Raw genomic sequence first — 11,689 nt, 5'->3', positions numbered from 1 at the left:
GCCTGACACTTAATTACACAAATAAGTAAAGGCTACGTGAACGTGAATTAATTAAAATGATAACACAATGCAAAAATTTCTGGGTCTGCCAACTTATTTGCAAATGACATTTACTGTATGGGATGATATGGTTTCAAAACGTCTGTAAAGTCCACGGGTGGACCGGCAGGCAGGAAGCGGGGAAGGACAAGGCAGGAAGGCAGGATAAAGGAAAACAGGGTTTATTAACGGGAGACAGGGTAGATGGCGAACAATAATGACGGATCTGGGGAATACGGACTTAGACTTGGACTAAATACACCAGACATGCTGAAATTACAGGAAAGAGCTGGGCACAATCGGGGAAACACACGTGGATGATCAGGGGGCGTGGCACACACGAGGACTGGACGCGCAGGTTATGACAGCGTCACCAAATAGAAAATGTAGACACGCAAGTTTACTTGGCTTTCTCCCTCTTCTAAATCCATCCATCCATCTTCCAAACCGCTTATCCTATTGGGTCGCGGGGGGTCCAGAGCCTATCCCGGAAACAATGGGCAGGAGGCAGGGAACAACCCAGGATGGGGGGCCAGCCCATCGCTGGGCACACTCACACACTATTCACACACACATGCACACCTATGGGCAATTTAGCAAGTCCAATTAACCTCAGCATGTTTTTGGACTGTAGGGGGAAACAGGAGTACCCGGAGGAAACCCCACAATGACATGGGGAGAACATGCAAACTCCACACACATGTGACCCAGGCAGAGACTTTAACCCGGGTCCCAGAGGTGTGAGGCAACAGTGCTAACCACCGCACCACTGTTGCCTCACACCTCTGGGACCCGGGTTCGAGTCTCCGCCTGGGTCACATGTGTGTGTAAACTCAGTCCAAAAACATGCTGAGGCTAACTGGAGTTCCCTGCCTCGTGCCCATTGTTTCCGGGATAGGCTCCGGACCTCCCGCGACCCAGTAGGATAAGCGGTTTGGAAAATCGATGGATAAACGGTGGGAGAAAACAAGGCGAATTTCTGGAAAGGTGTCGAGAAACGTGGGCGCCTGCAGCTGTAGGCCTGTATGCATTGTGCCTACCCTTGGCATTTAGACTTGTAGAAAATACGTGATTTTTATTTGTTCCTCATGTTTAAGTGAGAATAGCAGGGCTGCAGGATTCTGTATAAAATATAAATTGCGATTTATTTTTACTCACGATTGAGATGATGATTTTTAATCAGGGTTCTTGAGCAACATGTTTCTTTCTTGATATCTGTCTTTGTATTCAATGGCTCATTTCTACATCCTGATTTCTGTAAAGCAGCAGTGTGACATCGCCGCTACTCAAGGAGCACTGGATGATCAAGTTGCCAAGAAGAAGCCCCAGAAGAAGAGGTTCAAACTTGGACGCAAGTTTCCATGGCTGAAGCGTGTGAAGTCCGGAGCAAAGGAGAGGTTGGGCCCAAGATTTCTTTCCAGCTCTAGCTGTCTCAGTGTCATAGCTGAACTGTAAATTGTAAAGTTTTCTTTAGGATAGTATGGTTGGCTAAGGAGCATACAGTGATGAAAACACGCCTTATCCTGAAAAATGTTAAGCGATCTGTTTCATATAAACCAAGATGGCGGCGCGTGCGTCACGCGAGGCTCAGCGTCTCTTCAGATTTTGCAAAATAGCAGTTATATTTCTGCTCATTTCGGGTCAGTTCATTCAGAACAGCTTCGCTTTTACATCTTACACCCGACAAGAGCTTTTGGATATAGATCTGCACAACTCCGACTGTTTTATCAGTAGCCTTCGTCTCATCCCTGAGATAAGAAGAACACCCGACGCTTTGCAGGCTACTCGGCCGACCGGAAGTGCTCGAAGACGGCGCAGAGACCGTAAACAAAGGCGGGGGAAACGCGGAGGACTAACAGCTAAGCTAAGGCTATCACCACATCGGCTTTCCTTACCCACTATTTTCCTCACTAATGTGCGGTCCCTGGTGAACAAAATGGATGAGTTACGACTTTGGATCACCGACAACAGGAGACTTATGGACTGTAACATCCTAATATTTACGGAAACATGGCTACACAGTGGTATACCTCACGATGCTATTGAGCTAGTCGGACGCCAAACTCTCCGGGCGGACAGAACAGCTGATGTTTCCGGTAAGACAAGAGGCGGAGGACTGTGCATTTATGTTAACAAGGCTTGGTGTACGAACTCTGTCATTGTTGGAAAACATTGCTCAGCTGACCTTGAGTATCTCATGGTTAAGTGTAGAGCATTTTATATGCCGAGGGAGTTCACCTCCACTATAATAACAGCTGCTTATATCCCACCGGATGCTAATGCTAAGCTTGCTATGAAAGAACTATATGCAGCCATTAGCAAACAACAATCTGCTCACCCCGAGGCTGCATTTATTGTAGCAGGGGATTTCAACCACTCCAACCTAAAGACAGTGCTACCTAAATTTCACCAACATGTATCCTGCCATACCAGAGGGGATAAAACTTTGGATCATGTTTATACAAACATTGTTGGGGCCTACACAGCTACACCCCTCCCCCACCTGGGACAGTCAGATCACCTTTCTTTGTTTCTCACCCCCAAGTACTCACCACTAATCAACCGTGTGAAACCAACAGTAAAGACCATCAAAGTGTGGCCAGCGGGGGTAGACTCTACACTCCAGGACAGGTTTAAGGACACGGACTGGAGCAGGTTTGCCTCTCGGGCCACCTTCGACTCATATATAAACATTGACTGTTACACACACTCAGTACTGGAATACATCAGCACCACAATTGACAGTGTTACTACAGAGAAGCAGATCACAACGTATCCAAATCAGAAACCATGGATGAACAGGGAAGTGCGACTTCTGCTAAAGGCACGTAACAAAGCTTTCAGATCAGGTGACGCACAGGCTTACAGTACATCCAGGGCAGAACTGAAGAGGGGCATCAACAAGGCCAAGCTTAGCTACAAACTGAAGGTGGAGGAGCACTTTGTCAACTCTGACCCCCGTCGCATGTGGCTGGGCATCCAGGCCATCTCTGACTACAAGCGTAGCACTTCCACACAGACAGCCATGAACGTGTCCTCCCTTAATGAGCTGAATGACTTCTACGCTCGTTTTGACAAGGACAATAAGGAAAAGTCCACCATAACCCCACACTCTGATGACTGCCATACCCTCACACTCACCCACACAGAGGTACATGATGCACTGAGCCGTATCAATGCTCGTAAGGCTGCTGGCCCTGACGGCATTCCTGGACGTGTGCTTAGGGCATGTGCTGAACAGCTTACAGGGGTCTTTACAGACATTTTCAACCTGTCCCTTGCCCAGGCAGCAGTACCAGCATGCTTCAAAACCACCTCCATAGTGCCAGTGCCGAAACACTCATCACCGATGTGCCTGAACGACTACCGCCCTGTAGCACTCACGCCTATAGCTATGAAGTGCTTTGAGCGACTGGTCCTGGCACACCTCAAGACATGCCTGCCCCTCACACTGGATCCTCACCAATTTGCCTACCGAAGCAATAGGAGTACAGAGGATGCTGTATCCACAGCGCTTCACTGTGTACTCTCACACCTGGACAATAAGAACACTTATGCAAGAATGCTGTTTGTTGACTTCAGCTCAGCATTCAATACAGTCATCCCTTCTAAGTTGATCACTAAACTTGGGGATCTTGGTATTAACAATTCTATCTGTAATTGGATCACGGACTTCCTGACCGACAGACCCCAGCATGTCAGGTCAGGCCATAACTGCTCTACTACCATTACACTCAGCACTGGCGTTCCACAGGGCTGTGTGCTGAGCCCATTCCTCTACTCCCTTTTCACCCATGACTGCAGGCCTATGTATGGATCCAACTCCATCATCAAGTTTGCAGATGACATCACGGTGATCGGTCTCATCAGTGACAACGATGAGTCTGACTACAGGGAAGAGGTAAAACACCTAGCTGCATGGTGCGCTGATAATAACCCGCTCCTGAATACCTCCAAAACCAAGGAGCTCATTGTGGACTTCAGGAAGGAGAAGAGAGACACCCACCACCCCATCCACATCAATGGCATGGCTGTTGAACGGGTTTCCAGCTTCAAATTCCTGGGGACACACATCTCAGAGAACCTGTCCTGGACAACCAACACCTCCAGCCTGGTCAAGAAGGCCCATCAGCGCCTCTTCTTCTTGAGGACACTGAAAAAGAACCAACTGTCTGCTGACATACTGGGCAACTTCTACCGCTGTGCGATAGAAAGCATCCTGACCAACTGTATTTCAGCATGGTATGGGAATTGTACTGTAACTGACCGCAAGGCACTGCAGCGGGTGGTAAAAACCGCCCAACGAATCATAGGGACTCCAATTCCTGCCATTGAGGATGTCCACAAGAAGAGATGTCTACGCCGAGCACGCAACATCCTTAAGGACTCCTCTCATCCAGCCAACAAACTCTTCCAGCTCCTCCCCTCCAGAAGGCGCTACAGGAGCCTTCGGACTAAAACCAGCAGGTTCAGGAACAGCTTTTTCCCCACAGCGGTCACACTACTGAACTCAGTCCCCCGCTAAACACACAACACACCCGTACATTGCACATCTATGTATGTGTATATATATATATATATTATAGCACTCTTAGTATTACGGCACATACATAGTGAATCTGTATATCTGTATATTGTACATCTGTGTATATGTATATTATAGTACTTATAGTATCACAGCACATACATAGTGCATCTGTATATATCTGTATATTGTACATCTGTGTATATATATATTATAGTACCTATAGTATCACAGCACATACATAGCGCATCTGTATGTCTGTATATTGTACATCTGTGTATATATATATATTATAGTCTATTATTATATATATCTATATATCTATTCCCACCTTCACTGTGCTCTTAACTGTACATACTGCATTTAACTGTGCATACTGCATTTAACCATACATATCACATACTATATTTATTGCACTTGCTGCTCTTTGCACTTCTGATTAGATGCTAAACTGAATCTCGTTGCCCCTGTATTTATACATGTGTAATGACAATAAAGTTGAATCTAATCTAATCTAATCTAATATATATTTTCAGTCCGCAAGCATTTTCTGTTTATCTCCTGTCATCTAGGACGCCCATGAGTTCTTCAGTTGCCTGATATCGCAGCTGAATGAGCTGGGAAAGCTAATTCAGGCCTGGGAGACAACAGCCACATACGCCTGTCCTGTGGAAGGAAACCTATCGTTCGAGATGCTGTGCCAGAGGACGTGTACCAGGTTCACCCTGCTGCTTTTATTGGTTTTGCACGCCTGTGTGAATGAATTACATGATGCTGCCACAAAGACACAAAGCAGTGATACACCAGCATTGGGGATTTAGTTCTTACTGAAGCTCCACATGTTAGTGATTGAGAATATAAGAAATATTCAGTTTCTTAGTATCTCTTTCCACTTTCTTGGTCCCCTGCAGCTGTGGAGCACAGTCCTCCAGCACGGAAGAATTTACGAATCTCTCCCTGGACGTCCTCCCACATTCGTCAGTGGAAGACCTGCTGAAGATCTACTTCAAGGTGTCTTTAGTTCCGCACACAGGTTCACTCACAACTAGCTGTTTTCTAGAAGAACACACACTCACCCTATGCCTTACTAGTTGGTTGTGACACATACAATTGTTGTGTTGTGATGGTCCTTGTAAAAGGCACTATTGACTGAGTACCGCTGTGTGCTGATTACAGGATTCCGAGGTGGAGTTCAGATGTGCCACCTGCAGGGGGAGCCATGCTGTCCTGTCATGGGCATTTATTACACTGCCTCGGTGAGTTCATTACTTTCCTAGCAAATAAGAGCATCAGTTGTATGCATACATGGTGCTCAGTAATGTGCACAGTGTGATTAACCGATGTTTTTGGGTTGAGCTGTATGTAGTTAGTTTGCTCATAGACAGTCAAGTGTGTGTGTTCAGTGCTGTCCCTGTCCCCTTTCTCTTTGACTCTCCTTCTGCATCTGCAGTGTCCTGGTCCTGAACATGAAGAGATTCAGCTTCACACCACAGTTTGAGCTGGTCAAAGTGCAGGACCCACTTCTCCTCCGCACGGCTCCAGGAAGCTCACCTGATGGATGGCCAGACCACACAGGAGGCACAAATGTAAGTTATCTGCATGGAAATGTGCAGCGACTGCTAAATTAAGAAGTGACACACACTCATCTATCCATCCATGCATTTTCCAAACCGCTTATCCTATTGGGTCGCGGGGGATCGGGAGCCTATCCTGGAAGCAATGGGCATGAGGCAGGGAACAACCCAGGATGGGGGGCCAGCCCATCGCAGGGCACACACCAGTCACTCACACATGCACACCTACGGGCAATTTAGCAAGTCCAATTAGCCTCAGCATGTTTTTGGACTGTGGGGGGAAACTGGAGTACACATTGTAAATTCTTTTGAAAATGGGAATCGCTGTAAATAGACAAGGTTACTTATGCAAATGCATGGACAATCGTCTGATTGTATGTATCTCCTGCAGGCCGGCTGAAGAACAACCAAGGGATGCTTCAAGGATGTTAAGTGGAGATGCAGAAGATGGTGCTTTGGAGGAGGACAGCGATACCGTCTGCAAGAACCTGCATACAGTGGACTCACTGCCCCCTGCAGGTACACTGGCCTCAAACACACAGTGGGCACTGGTGAACACCTTCACAAGAAAGTGAAAAAGTTCCTTAGGGTGCACTGCCAGTATACATAATCATAATATACTGTGCTATTCAGCAAACTATATAAGGGATTCTACAGTTTAAAGAATTTCAGAGTGGTAGTGGTGAAACCAGTAAGAGTAGATCAGGGGTGTCCAGTCTTATCCGCAAAGGGCCAGTGTGTATGCGGGTTTGCGTTGCAACTCCCTAATTAGATTACTAATTAGAGGACTGATTGGCTGAAGAGTCCTCAAACCTGGGTTTGGACAGCTGACCTAAAGGTTATCCTAAAGATCTGCGTACACACTGGCCCTTTGCAGATAAGATTGGACACCCCTGGAGTAGATCATCTCACCACAGAATCTGGTGCCAAGTTAGTGGGATGTTCTGGGACAGACCCCTGTCATTGGGCTAAAGAAAGTTACCAACCACACTTATTTTGGTTAGAGCACTATTTTATCTGTCTCCAGTAGAAATGTCATTTCACCTCCCATCTCATTGTGCTTGGTTTCTCCTGTGATCCCTGTCTCTCTTAAGCAGCTGGACCAGAGACAGAGCAGCAAACACCTGCACTGCTGAGGGTAGGGAGAGTTAGAGGAAGACACATGAGTGAGAGGGAAAGAGAGAGTGAGCTTAGGACATTAGTAAAATTTACTAAGGACAGAGAGTAAGAGAGACTGGAGATACGCAGAGTGGTGGAGCTGCCTTAGAGGTAGATGAAGTTCATGGTGAGTTTTCCCTTCAGGCGGAAACAGTGGTTTCCGAGACGTCGGAAGAGCAGCCAGCCGGACACCAGTACCAGCTTGTCGGTATTCTCAGACACCTTGGCTCCAGCGCCACCTCTGGTAAGATACATAAATACACACGTGAATCTCAGAAAGGTTCAGTTTTTTAACAAGACCTTCTTACGCAAGAAGTCACTGAGTGAGTACCATAATACCACCCACTGCCTTTATTGTTACTGTTATATTCATTTATCTAAGAACATTTTCAGGTAGTAAAAATGCTAATATTTGAGTAGCTGCCCAAATGTGATGTTTGTAAAGAAGCTAAATAGTCCTGTGTCCTAGAAGGCAAATTTACTGTAAGAGCCACTGGCTGATCACTTATGTTGAACTAAAAGACTTACAAGATCCGTTTAGGGTTACTAGTGTTTAAAGTTTTTAAGATGTTGGCGAGTGAGGCACTAAAATTAAACTGTTATTTTTCATTTTCAATTTTGCTGGTTCGAGTTGTTTCCATTGCTGGTGCTAAAAAGGAAGCAGTTTTGTCAATTTAATTACAATTATGGAAAAAAGAAGACAGCCCAGTGGTCCTCCCAGAGGTGGAATGGAAGAAGAACCAACCAGGATAGAACTCACAGTAGCGAATGGAATTGAGAAGATTGGAGGTTGAAGGAAGATAACGACTCTGAGGCTTGAGGGTACACCAAGGGATGGAGATCGGCCTCCAGGACAACCACAGGCAACTTTGTACTGCTCAGGCAGATGAGACAAGAAGGACACAGAGCCGGGTTGAGCACCACAGCGTTATCAAGCCCATTGTTGCCAATAATCACATTGCACCAGAACCCCCTGACACTGACCCCCTGGGCAATTTCCAAGCAGCAGAGCGGACACCAGCAACCAAGGATCGAAGGAAAGAGGTCTTGTGGCCAAAGGCAAAAATGTAGAAGTTGGGAGAAAATTGAACAATGACTTGGCACTCATCTGGAAGGCAAAGTAGAAAACAAAGGGAACATCTTTAGTCATATCATCTATGATCTATGAATGCCTCAGTAGACTTGGTCAGACTGGGACAAAGGAATACATGGCCAAAGCTAAGAGTAGAAGGGGAAAAGGAAACCCTTCAGCTGGCGGAAGAACAAAGAGCCCTATGCCAGACCAGGCTGGTTTCTGTGTGTCCTTACAGTGACATACCTGCTGTGCACTATGTACCTGCCTGGCCCAAGATGAATAAGACCTCATAATTCCTATTGGAACCGTGGCTTCTTATTCAAATCAATGTCCACTTGCTCAGCATGACCTGCTGCCATTTGACTGCCACAAAAGAAAAAGCACATTAATCCTGGGTAACTTCACCATTTTGATTACAGGGACATTTCTGAAATTTATATATATGAAATACATGTACTGTAAGTGCCTGTCACGATCGCAGGTGAAGCAAGCGGCGATCGTGCGGGTAGGCAGGTAAGGAACAGGCAGGCAAGCTGAAATCGGGGCAAAACTCGGGGTTTATTGTGGAAACGGGGCACAAGAGACATTTACCACACCTAAACCACAATGACGGACCAGGGATACAAGCAAGACTAGGACTTAAAAGGACAGGACTGATCAAAATAATCGGACATACCTGGAGACGATCAGGGAGGCACACGTGGGTAATCAGGGGGGCGTGGCACACACGAGGAGAGTATGAGCCGGGCATCACAGTGCCAGAGCTTAAACGTTTCATTCATACAGTATTTTGTATTTTCAAAATGTCTTTATTATAAACTGCACAGCATGTGCTGCTGCGAGCGCCATCCTCCGGAGGAAAACTGCAAATAAGAAGCCTTTAACCTGGGCAGAAAAGACATTGTTTGTAAGTAGGACTTAGTGAAAGAATACCGGTGTTCTGTCGAAACATGCTACCCATTGAATTGTGCTACTTAGCAGATCTGCGCATGCGCAGTCCCACAAGTTTGCACTCTGTTTTCACACCCATGAATCCGTGCTACCTTGATGCTGAGACTTCGGTTTAAAAAGGTGAGTTTAAACTGTTTTTTTTTTTGCTTAATTTGACTGAAACATTTGAATTTCTGCTAAACTGTTGTGAATGAGCCTTAAGGTTGAGTGAAATAAAAACTTAGTGAAGAAAATTATAGTGGAAAAGCTTTATTGCGATCCAACCAACAATTCCCTGCCAGCCCACGGATCCGCAGACCGAAACTGGTTTAGGCTCCCAAATTTAAACACCTACGTTTACATCTTTTTTTGTAAACTTGAATATCTTGTGGTTATCATGTGTGCAGCGCTATTCAGTGCACAGTGTGGTTCATACGTAAATGCTTACGCACGTGATGACATATGCGATCAGCTACCTTTTGATTAAATGTATGATAATGCTAATAAAAACGAACAGCTCTTCTAATAACATTGAATGTCCAGAGTAGTTTTTCAATAATTTCGGTCAGCATTTATTAACTTTACACAAACGTTAGTAACAATAAGTGCAAATGAACTCCTAATTTCTGTGCCATTACCCTGGTGAAAAGGTTTACCGTACGAATAATAAAGCAATTTACCTTTTAGTGTAATGAAATGGTGACGAAATGGTAACCACCTAATACTCAATGCACAGTTAGAAAATGAATAGCATGGTTTGATACTCTTGGTACTATTGTGGTAAATTTTTCAAGTGTGTGTGTGTGTATGTATGTGTATATATAGTAATAATAAAATTCGTTATTTGTGTGTGTAATTTTATTTCTCATCTCTTAGCTATGGAGGAAAGGTGGGCAGAACTATTTAACTTTCTGTCTCTGGGTTCACACCCGTGTGGATATAATAAATCCCAGAAACTAAACCTTAGGATGTAGCTTCCAAATTCACATTGAAAGGTGAGTATCTGCAATAGATTCAAATGTAGCTGGTGTCTTGGTGAAATAGCTCAATAATGATGTTAGTTTCTGAATTAATGTTAATTGCAGAAGGAGAGCTTTTCTATGGCAGAAGAAAAGTCATTAAGACAAAAGAAGATGCAAGAAAGCTCTTCAAAGAATTTCACTCTTCTCCAATGGGGGGGGGGGGCATTCAGGCATCCTGAAAACGCGCAATGGAATGTCCTCTAGATTTTATTGGCTTGGCATGACCATTAATATTGACCGCTGGGTATGAGTTTTCATTTGTTTTGTTTTATATAATTGTGGATGCTGTATCAATATATTAAGACTTGATTTCTTAAAGGTCTTGGAATGTGACATGTGCCAGAAGGTTGGAAAACCTTTGACTGCTACACAACCATTAGAGTGTGTAGCGCCCCTTTGTGCATTAAAAGTAACACGGGAGCTACCCTGAATTCTTTTCCCTTGATACGTATGATATTTAGGGTCCCATATCCATTCTCTTTAAATTCCAAACAAAAATACATGCATCACTTTCCACAAAAGAACATAATCAACCCAGTAATACAATCAAACGTAAATGATAATATTTACTCATTTATGACTGTTTATAAAAGACCTTTCACTCAGGAAAAAATATCCTAAAGGTTCCAAAATAAAATAAACGATGGCCGTTTATTTGAAGAAACTCCTCTCCACAACGGTGCAGGCCTGTTGTGAAGCTCGGGCACGTTATAGCCAAACAAAATGGGGAAAAAAAGGCTGCTTCACGCTTGTGAGCTACAAGCGCAATGTAAAATAAAATAAACCACACTCACAATATCCCTGGGTGTCGTCCCGTGCAGAGTGGATCCGCCAGTTAGGTGCACCTTTCTGCGCTCGGTCTCTCCCCTGAGCGTACGATCCAGGAGCTTTCGGTGGATTCGTGGGCTTCTTCCCACGGGCTGGCAAAGTCACTTTCGGAGTCTAGCTATCAGCTTTCCCGAACTTCGTGTGAAAGTTCGCTTTCACAAGACTCCTTACTATAAGCTTAATACATCATCTGGTCGATGATATCGCTATTTTTATGAAATGCGTGAGCTACACATTTCAACCACAGCTCTCCGCCATTACACCACCTTCCTCTTCCCCGCTCTCTTCCCGCGCCTCGCTCAACCTTGACCCTCAGCGCTCATTGGATCACACCTCACCCAAATGAATACATGAATAAATTATAACATGCCCGCTTTACAATAATACAAGATATCAACACAGCACATATACAAACATAAGAATTTCCTGTTTTCTTCTTTACCTCAAAAGTTCAACATTTAATACATGAACATAATGAAGAAATACAAAAAACCCAAACATTTTTAACACTTGGGTTACAAGTGTATTAAGGTAAATG

General features: G+C 44.7%; 1 long non-coding RNA gene across 3 annotated transcripts; it reads right to left on the bottom strand.

Moving 5' to 3' along the window:
- Positions 1-6,847: 6,847 nt before the first annotated feature.
- On the bottom strand, positions 6,848-11,418 carry LOC125717770 (uncharacterized). Of its 3 annotated transcripts, none has more exons than XR_007384613.1 (5): positions 11,118-11,418; positions 8,615-8,734; positions 8,281-8,404; positions 8,057-8,170; positions 6,848-7,537 (listed from the first exon to the last, which is right to left on the bottom strand). It is a non-coding gene; the product is annotated as an uncharacterized LOC125717770 (long non-coding RNA). The 3 variants fall into 3 exon arrangements; XR_007384614.1 differs by having other exon boundaries at positions 8,633-8,734; XR_007384612.1 differs by having other exon boundaries at positions 8,281-8,734.
- Positions 11,419-11,689: the final 271 nt, after the last annotated feature.

Source organism: Brienomyrus brachyistius, chromosome 22, assembly GCF_023856365.1.
Source record: "Brienomyrus brachyistius isolate T26 chromosome 22, BBRACH_0.4, whole genome shotgun sequence".
NCBI classification, from domain to species: domain Eukaryota; kingdom Metazoa; phylum Chordata; class Actinopteri; order Osteoglossiformes; family Mormyridae; genus Brienomyrus; species Brienomyrus brachyistius.
Note: the sequence above shows the minus strand (reverse complement) of the source record. Positions and strands in the feature narration are given on the sequence as shown.